This window comes from Manis javanica, chromosome 6, assembly GCF_040802235.1.
Source record: "Manis javanica isolate MJ-LG chromosome 6, MJ_LKY, whole genome shotgun sequence".
In the NCBI taxonomy this organism is placed as follows: domain Eukaryota; kingdom Metazoa; phylum Chordata; class Mammalia; order Pholidota; family Manidae; genus Manis; species Manis javanica.
In genome coordinates, this window is record NC_133161.1 from 30,682,743 (window position 1) to 30,704,440 (window position 21,698).

At 33.1% G+C, this 21,698-nt stretch overlaps 1 long non-coding RNA gene across 4 annotated transcripts in view; it reads left to right on the forward strand.

Annotated features, from left to right (window-relative positions):
- The window catches only part of LOC118973392 (uncharacterized), a 379,284-nt gene that overhangs the window by 314,722 nt on the left and 42,864 nt on the right, over positions 1 to 21,698 (forward strand). For 2 of the 4 annotated variants that reach the window (XR_012132164.1, XR_012132163.1), the window contains 2 exons: positions 7,440 to 7,566; positions 10,130 to 11,482. The exons of the other annotated variants lie outside the window; for them this stretch is intronic. This is a non-coding gene — a long non-coding RNA (uncharacterized lncRNA). Of the gene's footprint in view, positions 1 to 7,439; positions 7,567 to 10,129; positions 11,483 to 21,698 lie in introns of those variants that run through there. 4 annotated transcript variants of the gene reach the window in all.

A 21,698-nucleotide genomic window follows, 5' to 3' on the forward strand; every position in this document is an offset into this window, starting at 1 on the left:
TAAAAATTTTCAGTATACTGTTACAACATTTCACAGTCATAAATCATTTTTGATGTATGTGAATGCTTTGATTAATGGTATTAAAACTAATTTTAAAATAGTCTTATACAATAATTAAATTTTTATCATAATGTATTTTCTCAATGTACAAATGCCAAAAAAAACCACTACTATTTTATATTTATTTTCCCAATCTATTTCCTCATACACAAATAAGTTGGAATCTAAAGCTTAATGTCAGTTTTCAACAGTTTACCTATCAAGATAAAATCTATGCATCACATTCAATGTGAGATTGGGGGTAACAGAACAAATTATATGTGATTTTGTAATCACCTACTTATAAACTTACACTGGATTGAACCAACGGTTCTAGGTTTTCAGAGTAGGCAGAGGCATAAAATCTTAGCCCCACCAAAAAGGTCAAGCTTCTTAGACTATGAGATACCCTAAATGAAGTAACAGCAGAGGAGAAAATGTTCAAATTATCTCCAAAGTACCTTCACTAAAGACCCAGACCAGAGATCACAAATATGAATAGAAACACACTAGACTGGGAATTATAGGGCAGTGTGAGAGGTGAGACAGAGACCTCCTACTAAAACCACATATAATACAAAAATATAATTTAATACAACTAATCCTGAAAGAGCAATAGGAAAGAAGGCTGCACCAGACTGCATACACTTGGAGAAAAGAGCAGACCTCACAGAACAGGGTAATGTACCAAAGCTGTGACCCAGCAGGGACAAAACCCTTCCCCCACCCAAGCTCACTAGTCAGGGGAAGAAAATCAGAGCAGGGAGGGAGTGGAGGCCTGGCACTGCTTAACACCTAGCTCTGGTGATCTGCTCTGGAAGAATGAACCTACATAGCATGGTGCTCTGGTGATTTAGTGAAGCTGGAAAGCTAAGACAGGTGGAATACCTGGAGAGACAGAGATTCCAGCTGCTTGTGGAAAACAGGGATTCATATCTAGCTGACCTGGGTGGGCAGGCTGAGAGACATCCTAAAAGTGAGAGGGTGACTAAAGGGGCAAGAATTGCACAGAGCTTACTGCTCAGTAGAAAGGACAGGTAGACAAAATTGGGTACACTCTGCCCAATAGGTTGGGAGCTTAAGTGAACTTCAGATGCTCCATCCCCCTGGCTGGCTACACAGCTCCAAGGCCCCCCACAATGATATGCAGCCTACTGTGTCTTCCTCCCATCTAGCCTGCAATTGGCTCAGGCTTGCAAACTGGAAACCCCTGCCCTAGCCTCAGGCCAGCCAGAGGGAAGCCTGGCCTACAGCACCAACAAACACTAAGCATAAACACTTACAACTGTGTGTTCAGCCCACTGGTTCTGGAATTGGAGACAGCATAGCAGCCGGGAAGCAGGAAACAGCTCTTTCCTCCTCCTAAGCAGGAACACCCCTCCCCTGTCACCTCTAACATTGCTCCAGGGGCTGAGCAGCTCAAAAGAGTACAGCTTTTGGGCGCTAGAGGGCACCACAGACAAATTATGAAACATCAAAGGAACCTGATTCAAAGCAAAATTATGAATACACCTGAGAAATATTCAAGTGAAATCAACCATTTGAATCTGCCTGAAAGACATTTCAAAATAAAAATCATTAACATGTTCATGGAGGTACAGAAAAATATTCAAGAACTCAGGAATGAATTTAGGATGGAGATCCAATCATTGAAGAACACAATAGAGGGTATTAAAAGCAGATTAGATATGGTGTAGGAGATGATAAATGAAATAGAAATTAGGGAAGAGGAATACAAAGAAGCCAAGACACAGAATAAAGGATCTCTAAGAATGAAAGAATACTGAAAGAACTGTGTGACCAATCCAAACAGAATAATATTCATATTATAGGAGTACCAGAAGAAGAAGAGAGAGAAAAAGAGATAGTGTCTTTGAGGAGATAGTCTCTCAGGCCATGGAGATCCACAGATCTACCAACACAAGGGACCCAAGGAAGACAACACCAAGACATATAATAATTAAACTGGCAAAGATCAAAGATAAGGACAGACTTTAAAAGCAGCCAGAGAGAGAAATAAGATCACATACAAAGGAAAATCCATTAGGCAATCATCAGACTTCTCAGCAGAAACTTCACAGGCCAGAAGGGATTGGCATGATATACTTAATGCAAAGAAGCAGAAGGGCCTTGAACCAAGAATACTTTATCCAGCAAAATTATCATTTAAATTTGTATAAAGGATTAAACGATTTCCAGATAAGCAAAAGCTGAGAGAATTTACCTCCCACAGACCATCTCTACAGTGTATTTTGGAGGGACTGCTATAGATGGAAGTGTTCCTAAGGTTGAATAGCTGTCACCAGAAGTAATATAAAGGGATAGACAAAGAGTACAGAATATGATGCCTAATATATAAAGCATGGAGGAGGAAGAAAAGAAGGAAAAAAAACTTTTAGATTGTGTTTGTAATATCATACTAAGTGAGTTAAGTTAGACTTTTAGATAGTAAGTTGCCCTTGAATCTTTGGTAATCATGAATCTAAAGCCTGCAATGGCAATAAGTAGATACCTATCGATAATCACCCTAAATATAAATGGTCTGAATGCACCAATCAAATGACATAGTGTCACTGAATGAATAAAAAAACAAGATTCATATGTATGCTGCCTACAAGAGACTCACTTCAAACCCAAATATATACACAGACTCAAAGAGAAGAGATGAAAAGATATTTCATGCAACTAATAGGGACAAAAAAGCAGGTGTTGCAGTACTTGTATCAGACAAAATAGAGTTCAAAACAAAGAAAGTCATAAGAGACAAAAAAGGACATTACATAATGATAAAGGGGTCAATCCAATAGGAGGATATAACCATTATAAATTTCTACACACCCAACACATGAGCACCTACATATGTGAAACACATACTAACAGAATGAAAAGCGGAAATAGAATGTAATGCATTCATTCTAGGAGACTTAAACTCTCCACTCACTCCAAAGGACAGATCAACCAGACAGAAAATAAGTAAGGACACAGAGGCATTGAACAACATATTAGAACAGATGGACCTAACAGACATCTACAGAACTCTACACCTAAAAGAAGCAGGATACACATACTTTTCAAGTACACACAGAACATTTTCTAGAATAGACCACATAATAGGTCACAAAAAGAGCCTCAGTAAATTAAAAATTATTGAAATTCTACCAACCAACTTCTCAGATCACAAGGGGATAAAACTAAAAATAAGGTGTACAAAGAAAATAAAAAGGCTGACAAACATATGGAGGCTTAACAACCTGCTCCTAAATAATCAATGGATAAATGACCAAATTAAAACAGAGATCAAGCAATATATGGGGACAAATGAAAAAAACAGCACAAAGCCCCAATTCTGTGGGATACAGCGAAGGCACTTCTAAGAAGGAAGTATATAGCAATCCAAGCCTATTTAAAGAAGGAAGAGCAATCGCAAATGAATAGTCTAAATTCACAATTACTGAAACTGGAAAAAGAAGAAAAAGTGAATCCCAAAGTTGGCAGAAGGAGGGACATAATAAAGATCAGAGGATAAATAAATAAAATTGAGAAGAATAAAACAATAGAAAAAATTAATGAACCCAAGAGCTGGTTCTTAAGAAGATAAACAAAATAGATAAACCATTAGCCAGTCTTATTAAGAAATAAAGAGAATCTATACACACAAACAGAATCAGAAATGAGAAAGGAAAAAATCACGATGGAGACCAGAGAAATACAAGGAATTATTAGAGAATACTATGAAAATCTATATGCCAACAAACTGGATAACCTAGAAGAAATGGACAACTTTCTAGAAAAATACACCCTTTCAAGACTGACCCAGGAAGAAACAAAAAATTTAAACAGACCAATTGCTAGCAATGAAATTGAATCGATAGTCAAAAAACTACCCAAGAATGCAATCCAGATAGATTCACCACTGAATTTTATCAGACATTTAGAGAAGATATACTACCCATTTGCCTTAAAGTTTTCCAAAAATAGAAGAGGAGGGAATACTTCCAAATTCATTCTATGAAGCCAGCATCACTCTAACACCAAAACCAGGCAAAGACACCGCAAAAAAAGAAAACTACAGACCAATATCCCTGATGAACATACATGCAAAAATACTCAACAAAATATTAGCAAACCAAATTCAAGAATACATCAAGAGGATCATACACCATGATCAAGTGGGATTCATCACAGGGATGCAAGCATGGTGCAACATTAGAAAATCCATCAGCATCATCCACTACATCAAGAAAAAGAAGGACAAAAACCACATGATAATCTCCATAGATGCTGAAAAAGTATTCAACAAAATTCAACATGCTTAAAACTCATGATAAAAACTCTCAACAAAATGGGTATAGAGGGCAAGTACCTCAACATAATAAAGGCCATATGTGACAAACCCACAGACAACATCATACTTAACAGTGAGAAGCTGAAAGAATTTCCTCTAAGATCAGGAACAAGACAAGGATGCCCACTCTCCCCGCTTTTATTCAACATAGTTCTGGAGGTCCTAGCCAAGGAAATCAGACAACACAAAGAAATAAAAGGCATCCAGATTGGTAAGGAAGAAGTCAAACTGTCACTCTTTGTAGATGACATAATATTGTCCATAAAAAACCCTAAAGAATCCACTCTAAGACTAGGAGATCTAATATCTGAATTCAGCAAAGCTGCAGGATATAAAATAAATACACAGAAATCTGTTCCATTCCTATACACTGACAATGAACCAAAAGAAAGAGAAATCAGGAAAACAATTCCATTCACAATTGCATCAAAAAGAACAAAATACCTAGGAATAAATCTAACCAAGGAAGTGAAAGACCTATACTCTGAAAACTACAAGATACTCCTAAGAGAAATTAGAAGATACTAAAAGATGGGAATTCATCCCATGCTCTTGGGTAGGAAGAATTAATATTGTTAAAATGGCCTTCCTGTCTAAAGCAATCTACAGATTCAGTACAGTCACTATCAAAATACCTACAGCATTCTTCAATGAAATGGAACAAATATTTCTATAATTCATATGGAACCACAAAAGACCCCAAGTAGCCAAAACAGTCCTGAGAAGGAAGAATAAAGCAGGGGGAATTACGCTCCCTGACTTCAAGCTCTATTACAAAGCCACAGTAATCAAGACAATTTGGTACTGGCACAAGAACAGACCCACAGACCAATGGAACAGAATAGAGAGTCCAGATATAAACCCAAGAATATATTGTTAATTAATATATGATAAAAGAGCCATGGATATACAATGGGGAAATGACAGCCTCTTCAACAGCTGATGTTGGCAAAACAAGAAAGCTACATGTAGGTGAATGAAACTGGATTACTGTCTAACTCCATACACAAATATAAACTCAAAATGGATCAAAGGCCTGAATGTAAGTCATGAAACCATAAAACTCTTAGAAGATAATATAGGCAAAACGCTCTTAAATATAAACATGAGCAACTTCTTCATGAACATATCTCCATGGGCAAGGGAAACTAAAGAAAAAATTTGAACAACTGGGACTATGTCAAACTAGCTTCTGCACAACAAAGGACACCATCAGTAGAACAAAATGACATCCTACAGTATGGGAGAATATATTCATAAATGGCATATCCAATAAGGGGTTGACATCCAAAATATGCCAAGGTCTCATGTACCTCCACAAATGAAAAGCAAATAACCCAATTAAAAAATGAGCAGAGGAACTGAACAGACAGTTCTCCAAAGAAGAAATTCAGATGGCCAACAGGCACATGAAAAGATGCTCCACAACGCTAATCATCAGAGAAATGCAAATTAAAACCACAATGAGATATTACCTCACACCAATTAGAATGGCAAACATAGAAAAGACTAGGAACAGCAAATGTTGGTGAGGATGTGGAGAAAGGGGTACCCTCCTACTCTGCTGGTGGAAATGTAAATTACTTCAACCATTGTGGAAAGCAGTATGGAAGTTCCTCAAAAAACTTAAAGGAGAAATACCATTTGACCCAGGATTTCCACTCCTAGAAATTTACCCTAAGAATGCAGGAGCCCAGTTTGAAAAGACATATGCACCCCTATGTTTATCACAGCGCTATTTGCAATAGCCAAGAAATTGAAGCAACATAAGTGTCCCTTCAGTAGATGAATGGATAAAGAAGAAGTGGTACATATCACAATGGAATATTATTCAGCCATAAGAAGAAAACAAATCCTAACATTTGCAACAACATGCATGGAGCTAGAGGGTATTATGCCCAGTGAAATAAGCCAGGCAGAGAAAGACAAGTATCAAATGATTTTACTCATCTGTGAAGTGTAAGAACAAAGCAAAAACTGAAGGAACAAAACAGCAGCAGACTCACAGAACCCAAGAATGGACTAACAGTTACCAAAGAGAAAGTGTTTGGAGGATGGATGGGATGGGAGGAATAAGGGAGAAAAGGGACATTATGATTGGTACACATAATGTAGTAGGGGGGGCATGGGGAAGGCAGTATAGCACAGAGAAGACAAGTAATGATACTATAGCATCTTACTATGCTGATGGACAATGACTGTAATGGGGTATGTGGTGGGGACTTGATAATGGGGGAAATCTAGTAACCACAATGTTGTTCATGTAAGTGTGTATCGATGATACCCAAAAATAAATAAATAAATAAGAAAGAAAGAAAGAAAGAAAGAAAGAAAGAAAGAAAGAAAGAAAGAAAGAAAGAAAGAAAAAGAAACACACTAGACTGAATATTGTTTTTCATTACCCTACTTTTCTTTTGAATTCACTCACATACTAACTAAAACTATTCTAGGACATGTTTTAAGTGATCGTTTTAAATCATTTCAACATTTAACACCACATCTCAGTAAGATGAATAAATGATCCTAGTTAGAAGTTCTTTTCTTACAGTGATCTGCATTATAAATAAAATGCAATGTTTGTTCTTCCAATAATATTCTTCCTGTGAATCATCTCTAGTTGTCTCTCAGCCTATTAATTTATACTAAAGTGGGTGTACCCGGGGTGTATCATTGCACATCTTTTTCTTAATGTGCATATTTTCCACTACAGGAATTATCCTATGGTCTTTCCTAATTTTTAGTAGTCAAGAAGCTAAGAACTCAGAATTTTATATAACTTTTGATGTTTGAAATACCTATGACAAAACCGTACTTAAAAGAATTTGAGTGATGAGCATTTGAAAGGTTTTTCTGTTATTAGAAGTCAAACCAACTTTTATTATAGGTTGTTAATTAAAGATTCAGCCCTATATCCCTAAGGAAGTATTTTCAGGTATCAACACCTCCAGTAAAGACTGCACTAAGAAACTTAAGTACAGAAGTCATGATTAGAATTTGTCTGATATTCTTAAGTATTATGGATGTTAAAGTTATTTTGAACTTTTATCCTCAACAGAGTCATGAAACGCTGCTGTTATTGCTTTGCTGCAATGGGGATTAAAGTGGTTGGGGTCTTATGTGGAGTCTGGGGCTCCTGAGTACAGAGTATGGAGTAAAGCATAACGTGATAATGATTAAATAAGGTAAGGGGTGTATGTGTGTGTGTGTGTGTGTATATATGTATGAACATGTGCATAGATTTTATTCTATGACTAAAATTGTTTGTTAATGCTCATAAACTACTTTGATCATAAACTCAAATATAATTCCTTTTTCCCCCTCCTCTTCCCACTGGCAAGCACCATTCTATTCTCTGCTTCTGAGTCTGACTAGATTGTTCATATAATTGGAATCATACAGTATTCATATCACAAAAAAACAAAAAACATAAACAAAAATCTGCATACTCCAAAAGGACATAAGGAAGCTTTTGGAGGAGGTTAATGTGATGGTTTCATGAGTATATGGATATTTCCAACTTCATCAAATTATATAATATTAAATATATGAAATTTTTGTACACTAATTATACCTCAATAAACCTGAAGTATATAATATGTGTAATATATGTGTGTATATTACACATATGTAATATATGTGTGTGTGTATATACATAAGTAAACCTGCTTGACAGGCAGTATGTAGGTTTTATCCCTACCTGTATCCATGCCACTCTAGGTAGTCTAATGCTACTACCTCAATATTGTCATTTTATTTCATAGAGTATAGAAATTCCCAAATATATTCAGAATTTCTTTAGAGTAAATGCAACCACATTTCTAGATAAAGTCAGAGGTGATGATTATTTTTTGCTAAGAATTTATCTCAGAAAAATTTAAAGTATTGCTTAAGGTTTTCAGTATCAAAGGGCATGCAATTCAGAAGAAAATAAAACCTTTATATTGTTATCATAAACAAAAATATTTCATCTGTGGCTCTAATCCAAACATGTAGATGTTTAGGCAGTTGTTAAATATTCAGTCTCTCTCTCTATATATATATGTTTGTGTACGTGTGTGAATATATGTATATGAAATGATGTAATATTTGAGAATGTTATAGATAATAACCAAACTGACATGTTGAATGTGATTAATTCACTTTTATAGAATTATTATTTCAGTTTTATTGTTGAATTTAGCTAAGAAGTGAGTTAACAATATTTAGTCATTTAAATTCATATGGTGAATTAATATTAACCCCTATGTTTATCACAGCACTATTTGCAATAGCCAAGAAATTGAAGCAACATAAGTGTTGTCCATTGTTATTATTCAGAAAAATATTTAATCCACCTATCATTGCTATAATATTTGGTAGGCTGCAAGACTGCAGAGTTCTTTTTGCTTTTATAAAACTGATTACATTTTGCTTTTATAAAACTGTCATAAATATAATTAATGACAAGAGCACTTCATCGGTATATTCCACCATCAAGTGCTATTGCAACACTTAAAATTCTGTTCTGGATGTCTACATAGTGTCAAAACTCTATGAATTGCCCCTACTTGCCATCTTCTCTCTTAAATTAGTTATTGGCACAAGAGGAAGACCATCAAGTGATTTGACACTGTGTGAATGAAGCCTTTATTTGTTATCGTGAAATGGCTCTAGTGCCTTGGACGTAATTGGAGGTTTATGACTGGTTAATAGAATTGTCAAATTTATTACCAAACCTGCCAAGGAAGCACACAATTCATAGTTTTCCTCATATTATTTTCTTTCATGTAACAATTCAATTTTATAACAATATTAGCTTCTTTCAGAGGAAGCATTTGAAGATAGTTATTGGGCCTCTCTGATTCTCAAAGGCACTTAACCTTTGGTCTCCCAACTTATGCTAGTAACCCAGGTATACTGAAAAGCCAAAAGAGGAAACAGCTGGAAATATCTGAATGCTGGAATGAGCAAACTTATAAAATGGAAAGGAAAATGAAATATTACCTATGTAGAGAAGCGTATTCAGATGCAGTGTTTCCACAATTATAAATACAGGACAATTTAAATATCTTCTAAAACATGAGGGTATGGAAATCCACATGCTTCAAAATGATACATTTCTAATGTCCTCAATTATTTATTAGAAAATCATTTAATTATCTGTTAGCAGATTTACAAGCATGTTTTGTTTGTACACAAACTTTGTTCTGCCTCATTGAGAATCCAAAGGTCCAAAAATAAAAAGTCCCCAGGCAAAATATTTCAGTGTATAGTAAGAAGGAAACAAAAACAAATTTATCCAATTTAAGAATGTCAAACAAAATATTTATTATATTTATGTATCACAGTTTTTTCACAAAAAGGAACTAAGTAATTTGGTAAGACTAGAGTTTGGGATATGTGTGTACGTACTGAGACAAAGGAGGTGGCTGGATAAGTAAAGAAATGTGAAACTTAGGCTCTGCATTTAGTACTTTTCATACTGATATTTGAAAAACTGATACTAATAAATAATGTGTGATACATATAGTGTCACTAAGCTAATTGATATAAAGTCTTTCTCCTAATCAATTTCATTTTCAATTTTCCTACATTTGAATATAAAGTTTTAACAGTTGGCATTGACTTGTGCTTTTTGGTAATAGCTAATAATTTTAGTATTTACTGGATTTTGTTTCAGTAACTACCTATACTAGATAGTATAAATTGTAAGAAATAAATACAGAAATTAAAATGCTATTATTTTCTTTTGTATTAAATACACAGTGAAGAGTTCTGCTTTTGATTATGATTCAGAAAGATGCAAAAGAACATCACTCGTATGCTAACCAAGAGTATCGACAGTCTTTCTTGAGCTTATCAGTATGAGATCAAAAGTAAACCAAGTGGACTGAGTTCCAAAGCACAATAAACCCTTCCAAGAAATGAGAAGGCAACCATTTTGCCTTTGGCAGATCACAAAAAGAGGTAAAAGGCATAAAAGTGGGTAAGAAGAAAATAGGTGAAAGTGTAATATATTCTTTAAAACTGAGCATGGGCTAGCATGACTTTTTAGAATTCCTGAGAACTGTAAACAAAAAAGGTGTCCTTATGCACTTGGAATCTCTTTTCTAGACTAGAAAACCCACAGATGACTGGGCATATCAGAGATGATCTTTAGAATATCTGTGATTTCTCTATTCAAATAAATAGATGACAGGATGGAGAATTTTACTAGACAACTAAAATCTCTCAAAAAAAGATGCAGATATTTTAGATTTTAAAGTTGTAAATACTGAAATCAAGATGCCAGTAGATAGACTTAACAGCAGAATAAGAACAGCAAAAAATAAAAGTTAGAGAAGTAGGAGATATATCAGTAGAAAATATCCAGACAGAATCATGGAGAGCAAAAAGGATGATATTACCTTGCACCAGTCAGAATGGCTAGTATCAAAAAGGCAAGAAATAACCAGCATGAGCAACGATGTGGAGAAAAGGGAACCCTCATACACTGTTAATGGGGATGTAAATTGGTGCAGCCACTATGGAAAACAATATGGAGGTTTCTCAAAAAACTAAAAATATAAATACCATACAGCCCAGTAATTCCACTTCCTGGGAATTTATCTAAAGAAAACAAAATCACTAATTCAAAAAGATACCTATACTCCTATGTTTATAGCATCATTATTTGCAATACTCAGGATATAGAGGCAACTTAAATGTCCATTGCAGATGAATGGATAAACATGTACTTACATATATATACAATGAAATATCACTCAACTATAAAAAAGAATAAAATCTTGCCATTTGTGAACATGGATGGACCTAGAGGGTATTATGCTATGTGAAATGAATAAGACAGAGTAAGACAAATACCATATGATTTCACATGTATGTGGAATCTAAGAAGAAAAATATGAACAAACGAAATAGACTAAAAAATACAGAGAACAGACTGGTGGTTTCCACAGAAGAGGACAATGGAAGGATGAGCAAAATAGGTAAAGGAGATAAATATGTACAAACTTCCAATTACAAAATAGTCATGGGGATGAAAGTACAGCATAGGGAATATAGTCAATATTTTAATATCTTTGTAAGATGACAGATGGTAACTACAATTACCATTGTGAGGAGTTAGTAATGTATATAATTGTTGGTTCACTGTACTATACACCTGAAAGCAATATATATAATACAATTATACTTCAACTTTAAAAAATTAAAAAAGAATCAAAAATTCAGAAATCATTGTAAGATGTATTTGATATACTGGATGAAATAAAAATACTTTTGATATATGTGATAATAAATTACCAGTCACAAGCCAGTTTCTGGAGGCCTGAGCCAACCTTCCAGAAGAAAACTAAAGAAGCCCTAGTCTAACCCAGGAGCTATACCAGGAACCAGCCCCATTCCCACCCCACCTTCGGGTCCCTGAGCTACTTCAACAATCTGGCCATGGCAGTAAATCCATCTCGTTACAGCTGAGGTAGGTCACTTCAAGGCAAATGCATCTGATAAGAATAAGGTACAAGTTAGTTTCATATCCTGAAAGCACTGCTCTCCTTTTCAAACAGATGAGCTATTTCCCCTCCCAATATGCAGATGAGTAACTAGAGCATCCTTTTACTCCATAGCTCTAAACCAAAAAACAAAAAGCAGCATATACACACATGCACACACACACACACACACACATATACACATATCTGTCAGAGCAGTTAGAGACAAGATGTAAAAAATGTGAGTAACTATTGGGCTAGAGTTTTTCAGAAATAAGGTATGAACCATAGATTTATCAAGTTTATTTGTCTTGGGATTCAGGCAGAACGAATGCATTCTCTGCCTTTGCACATCATAATAAAACTAATAACTATTGAAGATAAAGAGAAAATACTTAACCAGCCAGAGAAAAAAAGGATATTATCCACAAAGGCATAACAATAAGGATACAGCTGACTATAAAAAACCTAGAAGGGCTTTCGGAAAATGGACTAACTTCTTTAAAATGTTGAAACAACTGTCATTGTGTATTTATCTTTCTTCCCAAAGAAATTAAAGATGAAACAAAAGAATTTTCAGACCAGCAAAATCAGAGAATCATCACTTTTCTTTCCTGAACTAAACCAAACACCAAATGGAGTTCTTTAGGTTAAAATAAAATGATTCCAGATAAAACATGGTAATGGAGAGAGAAAGGAAGGAAGGGCAATAGGAAGGTTATAAAGGCAGATAAATATAAATAAGTATTGACTATATAAAAGCAAGAATAGTAAACCTAGTAGAGGTTAAATCTTTGTAAAACTAATATACAAGACAATAATACAAAATATGGGAAAGTAAGAAGAATTAAAGGGTTCTGAAGCAGTGCTCTCCCATAGAACTGCCAACGTTATGCAGATTTTCAATCGTGAGCTATCCAATAGTGTAGATACTAGTCACTCGTGCCTGCTAAGCATTAGTAATGTGGCTAATGCAACTGAGAAACTGAAATTTTTGTTGTTGTTGTTGTATAAATTAAACCATTTATTATTGCCTAGTAATGCTTCAGACAGTGGCTCTTCTACTGGTCTTTCAATTCCTTCAGTCTTTACTGTGTCAGCAGAAGTGGTGTAGGTCCAGGCACTGTTTTCATGCAGGATCAAATCTTACTCTTAGGATAACCACTAAAAGAATAGTAAAAAAAAGTAATAACTCACAAGCTAATAGAAGAAATAATTTTAAAAATATTTAATCTTAAAAGGTAAGAAATAAGGGAGAAGAGGAACAGGAAACTTGGTAATACGTAAAATAAATTTGAACAGGTAGGTATAAATCTTAATACTTCAATAATTAAATTCACTAAATACTCCAATTAGAAAATTAGATTGCAGACTCTCTAGACCTAGGTCTGCTACTGAAATGGCTGTGTATATGTAATTCTAAATTTTGTTTAACCTAGAAATCTCAGTGTTGAGATTCCTGTAATATTGACAATCAGAACTATATTTTCCTTTTAAACTCTAAAGCTGTATCTTCTGCCATATTTTATAATATTTCCATTGATAAATCATGTACTGTATACATATATGTATTTATACATGTATATACATACAAAAATACATATATATATTTCTTGATTATGAGACACAATTTTTTACAAGTTTTTTTGCCTTACATAGTGCTTTACCAATAGTGAACTCATAATATTTGTAGAATGAATGAATGTATTCCCATGATACAATTATCCCTGATTATAAAGCAGAACAAAGTAAAATATAGTTAACATTACCACAATGCTGAATATTAGTGTGGGTTTGAAAGGCAGTTGCAATTTTACTTAGAAACATTATAATGTTGACTTACTTTTAAATTTAATAGAGATAAGTAATACTGATTTCTGACTTTTCAAAGTACACAAAACACATTTTTACTTATTTACTTATAGTACTTTACTATATTTTTATAATACTGATGGTATTATATTACTTCCTAGATTCCATAGATCCTGCAAGTATTTTATATTATATATTCGTCACAACAGCTCTTTGAAGACAGAGTAAATACAAGTCTCTCCATATGATTAGCATTAAAGAGATAGTGACACAATTAGGCCCCAAACCCTGATCAGCTAATTCTTAATATATTTGCTCCTTCCCTTGATTTACTCAATTTCAGTATATTTGGAAACACAATTACAATTTAAATAATCAGAAATGAAAAATGTTTCTACTAGAAAAACTACTGATTTTTCTACTAGAATATTTGCTTTAGCTGAAAAATCCATGTGAAAGAATTTCTAGGTTCAAAAAGTATATTTTACTGACTCAACTTGCTGCATTTTTTCAGTATACTGGGCTGAGATCTGATTACTTCTACCAGTATCTCATTAGAATGCTTCTCCAATTTTAAGTAATCATATCATTTAGTTCTTGACTATCCTATCCCAACACATTTGTGATTATTATTTAACTCTATTAAGTAGAAATATTAATCACAAATATGATTAAAATAGAACTTCACTTGATATTTTTGTTTAATTTTATTAAATAGAAGTATTAAACAAAAACACCAACTGAAGCATTGTGCTCATTGAAAAGCTGACACAAAAATATCTTTTAATTTATTCACTTTCCAATATATCACAAAAGTGTTCTAAGAACCCAACTATGAACAGAGTTTGTTTTAAAATTAACATTTGCATATGTAACAAATCCATATCACCTTTCTCCATGACTATAAATTGTTGTAAAATATACAATCTTTAGGATTTTTTTGATCATTCAAATGAAGGAGAGAAGAAATGAAGAAATGAAGAAGGGAAAGAAGGAAGGGAGGATGGAAGAAGGGAGGGAGGGAAGGAGGGAGGGAGAAAATTATAGCTGCCTGCATAATGTAAATGCTTCTAAATGTGACATTAACTGTGATGCTTGGATTAACTATTTATACCTGTCAAATCTCCAGGCCCACACCTTAAACTATTATTAAAATTTTAAGAACCAACACATTGTGCCTTGATTTTTTTAAATAGAGGCTCTGCCAATACAGCAAAGCAAAGCAAATCACACCTATTGAGTGCCCAAGAGGGAGGAAAAAATTAGGATTTGCCCAATCATGTCCAGGGTTCATGATTTATAGAGATCAAGTTGATCTTGGGTGAGAAGAGACATAGAATCTAGTTTGTTAGTCTTCACTGTTGTTTCTGTTTGTTTATCTTCAGATAAATAAAAAAAAACCAGAATTTTGTTCCCACCAGAAAAGAAAACAGCTCTTTGATATCAGTGTTTTTGGGTTTCTGTATTTACTCTTCCATGGAAAATAATCGCTGTTAGTCTACTAAGTGTTTTTGTATTCAGAAGGTCTTTACCTCTCTCACTGCCACATTCCTTCTGATGCTCTACATTAAGAATGATTATTTTGGTCATTATTACTTTTAAAATCATTTTTAATCACACATCTGTTCATACTGTTCTCTCACAGAAATTAACCCAAGGGTTTTAAAAGCTTAACTTCTAAACTTCTAAAGTGGTTAAACAGCTAATTAATTTTACAGGAAGATAGCTGTTATTGTGGATTATATTTTCTGTTGTCTATTAAAACCAGATAGTTTATAGGCTAACTAAAGTACTAAAAGGCTAATTTTTGTTAAAGGCAAAACTACATAATTACCATTTAAATGCTACAGAAATATGGGAAAGGATTCCTCTACCATCATCAAATTTGTATCTCTGTTAAAGATGCTAATTTTCATTTTGTCTTCACATTTGCAAAATAATTAGACTTTGCCTTAAGGAGTCAACAATTCGAAATCTTTAAGAGTGGTGCAAATTTCTGTTGATGTAACTGTCTTCTGTGCACTTTTCTGAAGGGAAGAAATAGGTGACATTGTGAAGAACTTACAAAGATAAAAGAAAACAAAATTCACAACCAGGAAGTTTCAGCAATTAATTTAGACCTAAATGACCTAAGTTTAGAATAAATACCTAAACTAGAGGATGTTATATAAGCAGTGATGCAAATTCTCACCGGTTTCTTGTATTAATCTAAAATATGATAGAGGATTGTACAAGAAAGATAATTGTTGGCTTATTTTGTCATTTTTTTAATCATTAGAGCAAACAAAACTTCTACAATGTGGTACATTGAATTTCATGTTGATCTCTTCCTTCCTCCACTACATGTACAGATTTAAACACACACACACACAGAGCTTTGAAAAAATTAGTTGACTTTTTGCATGTCACTCAACCAATATAGTTGAATTTCAAATCTATGTCTTCATGCCTTTTAATTTCCTTTCATCATTCAATAACTTCATCTCATAATTTTTATTACTGCTTTATTGGGAAATTAGAGAATTTTTTCTATTTTATTTGACTCAGTAATTCATAAATTATGTCCCATTATCTTACATGTGTATGGTAGAGGCAGATACCTTCTGAGAATAAGTGGTTGACTTTCTCAAAGATATGAATCCAGATGTCTTCTTTTTTGTGTGTTTTACACAATAGTGTAGCCATATTCTTTTAATAGTAATGAATAACAAATCAGCAGGTAAATAAAGAAATTTTCTAAAGCAAAATAATTTTCTCCTTTTTGAATTATATGGGAAGTTGCCCAGATTTCTTTTTTATAACAATCAATAAGAAAGGAAAAGAAATAAAAAAAAAAAAGAATGACAACTGCAGTGACAAAAAATCATAATAACAGATACCATGGGGAAAATATATATATCACATAATATAATTATATTTTAATATCTGTGAGTGGAAAATCAATAATAAGGCAAAGTCATAAAATATTCTTGATATTCATATGACACATGTAAACAATTCAAATAATTGAAGGTCAAAAGCTGATAAAATACCTGGACACATTTCAGTAGTAAATTTGAAGGATTATTTTTTTCCTTTGGCTATTATAATAAACAATGTCTTTCTATTTAGAAAGCAGGCTATAAAGACATACATGCCCTTTTTAAAAAATTACACTGAGAATTAAAAATTACACTTAACAAATTATACTGAGAACGAACGTTTTGGAAGTGTTATATGTTAGTTAGGGCACTCTGAGAAACAGGTATCAAAATGGGAGCAAATGTGCAAGATATTTGTTGCCAAAACACCATTAAAAAAATAAAGAGTAGAGAGGCCAAGAAGGTAAGGAAAGCCGTAAGACCCCTTTACAGACCTGACCTCTATCAACAAGAAAAGGAAGGAAGGGGGATTTGTTCAGACTTCAATGTAGTTTTCAGAAAGTTTCAGCTAGTCTAATGGAGTCCTTCAGTGAAAGATGTTCATTAAAGGTTTCCTACATTTTCCAGAAGTGTATAGGGAAAACTATGCTTTAGTGGGAAATTACATTTACAGCTTACCTTTTCATGTGATCTGATTCTATGGGGTCTTATAACTGTAAATTGTAGATCACCAATAGCCATGCAAAGTAATTATTTTTCATACATGCAAGTAGTTTTTTTGGTGGTGGAGAAATAGCCCTCCCCGCCCTGAGAAAAAAATCAGTCCTACCTCTATTTGCACATTCACTTCAATGTACATTTGTCTATTATTTGAATTCTCCTTTGAAGCAGTTACAACATTAACCTTATTTCCTTTATCAGAAACTAAATGCAATTTTTAACATATCTAGTTGAGACTAATGATTTTCCCCTTCTAAAAGCTTTTTCCTTTAACACTAGAGATCTCCCACTAAAATGTCCTAAAGATTCCCTTAACAGAGTCTGGTCTATAAGCTTTGCAACTGAAACGTGTACTTCTTGGTCAGTTTATGTCCAAGCATGTATTTTCTTGTCTCCAAGAGATAAATTGAAAGCAGCAGTAGAACTTTGCTGACACTGTTTTTCTATTTTTAATTTTCCTCTCTACTACTTCTGTGGTTTGTTCTTGCTTTTGTTGTTTTATTTTATTTGCAGCAGATTATCACTGGTGGCAACAATGATGGGCACTTGATTTTATGACCTATTTGGTTATCTCTGTAAATGGGTTCATGATTTATAGAGATCTAGTTGATCTTGGGTGAGAAGAGACATAGAATCTAGTTTGTTATTCTTCACTGTTGTTTCTGTTTGTTCATCTTAAGAGAAAAAAAAAGAATTTTGTTCCCACCAGAAAACAGCTCTTTGATTATCAGTGTTTTTGGGTTTTTGTATTTACTCTTCCATGGAAAATAATCTCTATTTGTATACTAAGTATTTTTATTCAGAAGGTCTTTACCTCTCATTGTATAAGTATGTAATGTTTTTCTACCTCCGGGTGATATTAATAAATTACATTATGAAGTTTTTTAAGGTCTTTAGAAGTTCTCACTGGCTTATAAAAATAAGACTTTTATAAAATATTCCTAAAATTCCTAGTAAATGAGAACATTGAACTTCAAATACTTTAAATAGCTGGGATTAAATTTTTACAGTAATCAACTCAGAAACACTGTATGACTTTAGCTCAGATAATTCAAGTAAATCATTGAAAATAAGACTAAAAATCTTATATTTAATATGAATAGCCCCATTTCCTCTTGTTTATCAGTGTTACGATGATAAAAGTGTGCCTTTTTATTCTAGTTGGTTATGTTCTTCCTACACATACAGATTTACTGATCAAGGAAGCTATTATTAATTCTTAATGTGTATAAAAAATGTAAATATGTGCTTAGTCAAATCAAAACATAATTCTGATTATCCTATTTCATTCTTTATTTCAAAATTACTTTTTATAATATGTCAATTTGAAGATAATTTCCAGATTTTTTAAAGTAATTTAAAACCTTGGATTGATATTAAATTGAGTGAATTAAAAGATATTCATTGTATGCCTATATAATTCCTATGTAAGCTAGAATAATGAAATATTAATTACTAAACATATATTTAAGTTTGTATGTTTTGGTTCCTTATTTTATATGCTATAAAGAAGCTATATTTTGGAGTCTTGTTCATGAACAGGTTCAGTTTTGCAACTTTGAGATAAAGGATGTGTGTAGTTGTAGAATTTTGGTATACTTATTCATGAGCATTATTGTTATTCTAAAATGTTGGTGTGTAACAGATGGCTTGCATCATCCATCTCCAGAAGTTACTTGATTAAAGTTATAATTAATGTGAGTAATTAAGATTAAACTTAAAAGCAATAGTTTCAGAGAAGTATAACTGTGTATGTGCTTCCGTTTTGGGGAAAAGAGTAGTTCTCTAAAAAGAAAAGAGCACTTTTTAGTGGTTTGTTTGTATGCTATTCAGTCTCCAACCCCGTTGTCTTCCTCACACTAAGAGAGGATACATTTTAAATTCCAATAACTTGAAGTACCTGGTACAGTTCTTTTCTGATTTTTGGTTTTTGGTATGTTACAACTATTGATATTTCTGTGATTTGTTAAAGTAGTAAAATAAGGCAGGCATTAGACTGAAATGGCTTTCATGTATTGGTAGCCTATTCAAGTAAACCAAAACCCAAGCCAGAATCAACATACTCCAGTTCAACATACTCCACGTAAGAACAATCATTCACAAACAGCCAGCTAGGCTTTTGCAAATAAGGCAAATGCTTGTGTTATAGCTGATCCAATAATTTCCTTGCTCTGCACAGATACTTGGAGAGTTAATAAAATTCCACTGACAAGTTATTTTCTTTTCATAGAGAAGGAAACATAAGAAAAGGAAACCCCAAGCTACAAATATTGATCTAGCCAAGAAGCTGGATTTCTTCATTGAATAGGCAATGCAAGAATAAGGGAAACTAATTAGGAAGATTGTTAAATCATTATTTCTAATACTAAAATATCTTTATATGTTAATGCAGGCTTACAACTATATATTCATATATTTTCAAACAAACTTTATGCAGTAAAAAGAATAATGCTGTTATTATTACCCCTATGTTTATCTTCCAGTATTTCTCTATTATCAGAAGCAAGCTGCATAAGATAACTTTTATGAGTAATGAAATAAGGTTTTATATACATGTATATGTATATAATCTACATCTATACTAATGCATGTTTAAAAATACTGGGAGCCTGGTTTAACCCTTTTTCCAAAGTGGCAGGAGCCAATGCATATGGCAGATAGACACTTGATGGAGCACCAATAAAAATTCAGTGAAGCAATAGTAGGTATGTATATAAATTTTGAATACTCTTACAGTTCTGTGATCCTCTGAAATACTGTATTTTAAAGGATATCATTATTCGTGTAGATACTGTGGCTGTCTTATAGAATACATCTTTACTGATGGGCTAATCTCCACTTGCAAGGTCATTTATAAACAACCAATATTCTAGTTTTTCTTCCACTATACCACAGTATAAAGGGGAAGAACTGTCAGAAGGTCTACATGTTGGACAGTGATCTGGCTGCATCAGATTCAACTAATTGGAACCTTCAAAGTAAAGATTTTCTGTCTTTCCTCCAAATATTATTATTTCAGTGTATCTTGTTAGTGTCTTGGAATGTAATTTTTAGATAACTCCATAGATTTGAATTTTTAAAAACTAATTTAGATTAGACTATCTATTATCTTTAGAGAGTAATAAAAAATGGAAAATGGTTTTTATAGCATTGGTAGGTTTAAAAATAAAAATATTCTAGTGCACAGAAGATCCATTAATATCAAGAAATCTAGATTTGTCTATACCTCTGAGTGCAGAAGGACACCATATGTGCTCTTTTAAAACTGAAACACTAGAAATATAAAAAGCAACAATAGAAACACTGCCACAAGGGTTTTTCTAGGAAGCAGACTGAGATGATATTTAGTGGGGCAGAAAGAAAAAGCTCAAACAAGATGCAATTTATTAAACTGTGTATTATGTACTAGAAAATATTCTATTTTCTTGTGTAAATAAATGGTATTTCTAATTATTTTTGTTAATAGATTTAGGTTATAATAGTTTAAGAATCTGGGTCATATTTGTTATTATTTTCTGTGGGGTCCTGGAGGGGGAAGTTTTGTTTTTGTTTTTCCCTCTAATACAAACTTCTTTCCTTACTATACCAAGTTGAGATTAATATAATTGCATTCTGGAGCTATGAGTTTCACAGCAAAAGGTTTAAGTGACATTCTCAATTATGGTGTTATTTTTTTAAACTATCTTTTAATGATTTGAGGATGGTCTCTGATGAATGAAATATCTCCAATGTGTTACATTATTTTATTAAAGGCTTGCTGCCAAGTTTAGATTGGAAATAATCTCTTACGTTGTTACTGGATACTGTAAATTGACCTAGTCAATTTGGTCATTCACAAGTATAGGCCTATGTTTGGTGGCTATCAGTCTCTTCCAATAAAGAAAATTAAATAACTACATTCAGTAACAACCTTCTATGGTGACCATCTGAGATTTACAGTTGCTCTCAAGCAGAGTGTATCAACAACTTAAGGCTCAGATAGATTCCTACCACACACATAATTCTGTTTACAAGATTACTCTGTTTATTATCCCCAAATATGACCAATAACAATGATGTTTAAGGTGTTTAAAGATAAAATCTATGAAGAATAAAACAATTTTTTATATTACTATTTAGAGGGCAGTGGAACTCTAAATTTTTCTTTAAAAAATTAAGATTTTAAGAATACTATTACAAAAGCAAGTTGTAATGTGAGAAGATTTATCAGATTCCATTTGAGAAAAATTGCATAAAATGGAATTTTATTTCATAGTTTGGTAATAGAGCACACACTATGTATTGTTAGAAATAGTTTCTAAATGATAATTTCCGTGTCATGATTCTGTTACTGTAACTTACAAAATACCACTTAACATTCTCTTGTGTCTTCCTCACATTTGGAGTCCTCAACAAGAGTAATTCACATATAACCATATTAAAAACTTCTATTTGAAACAAATAAGTAAG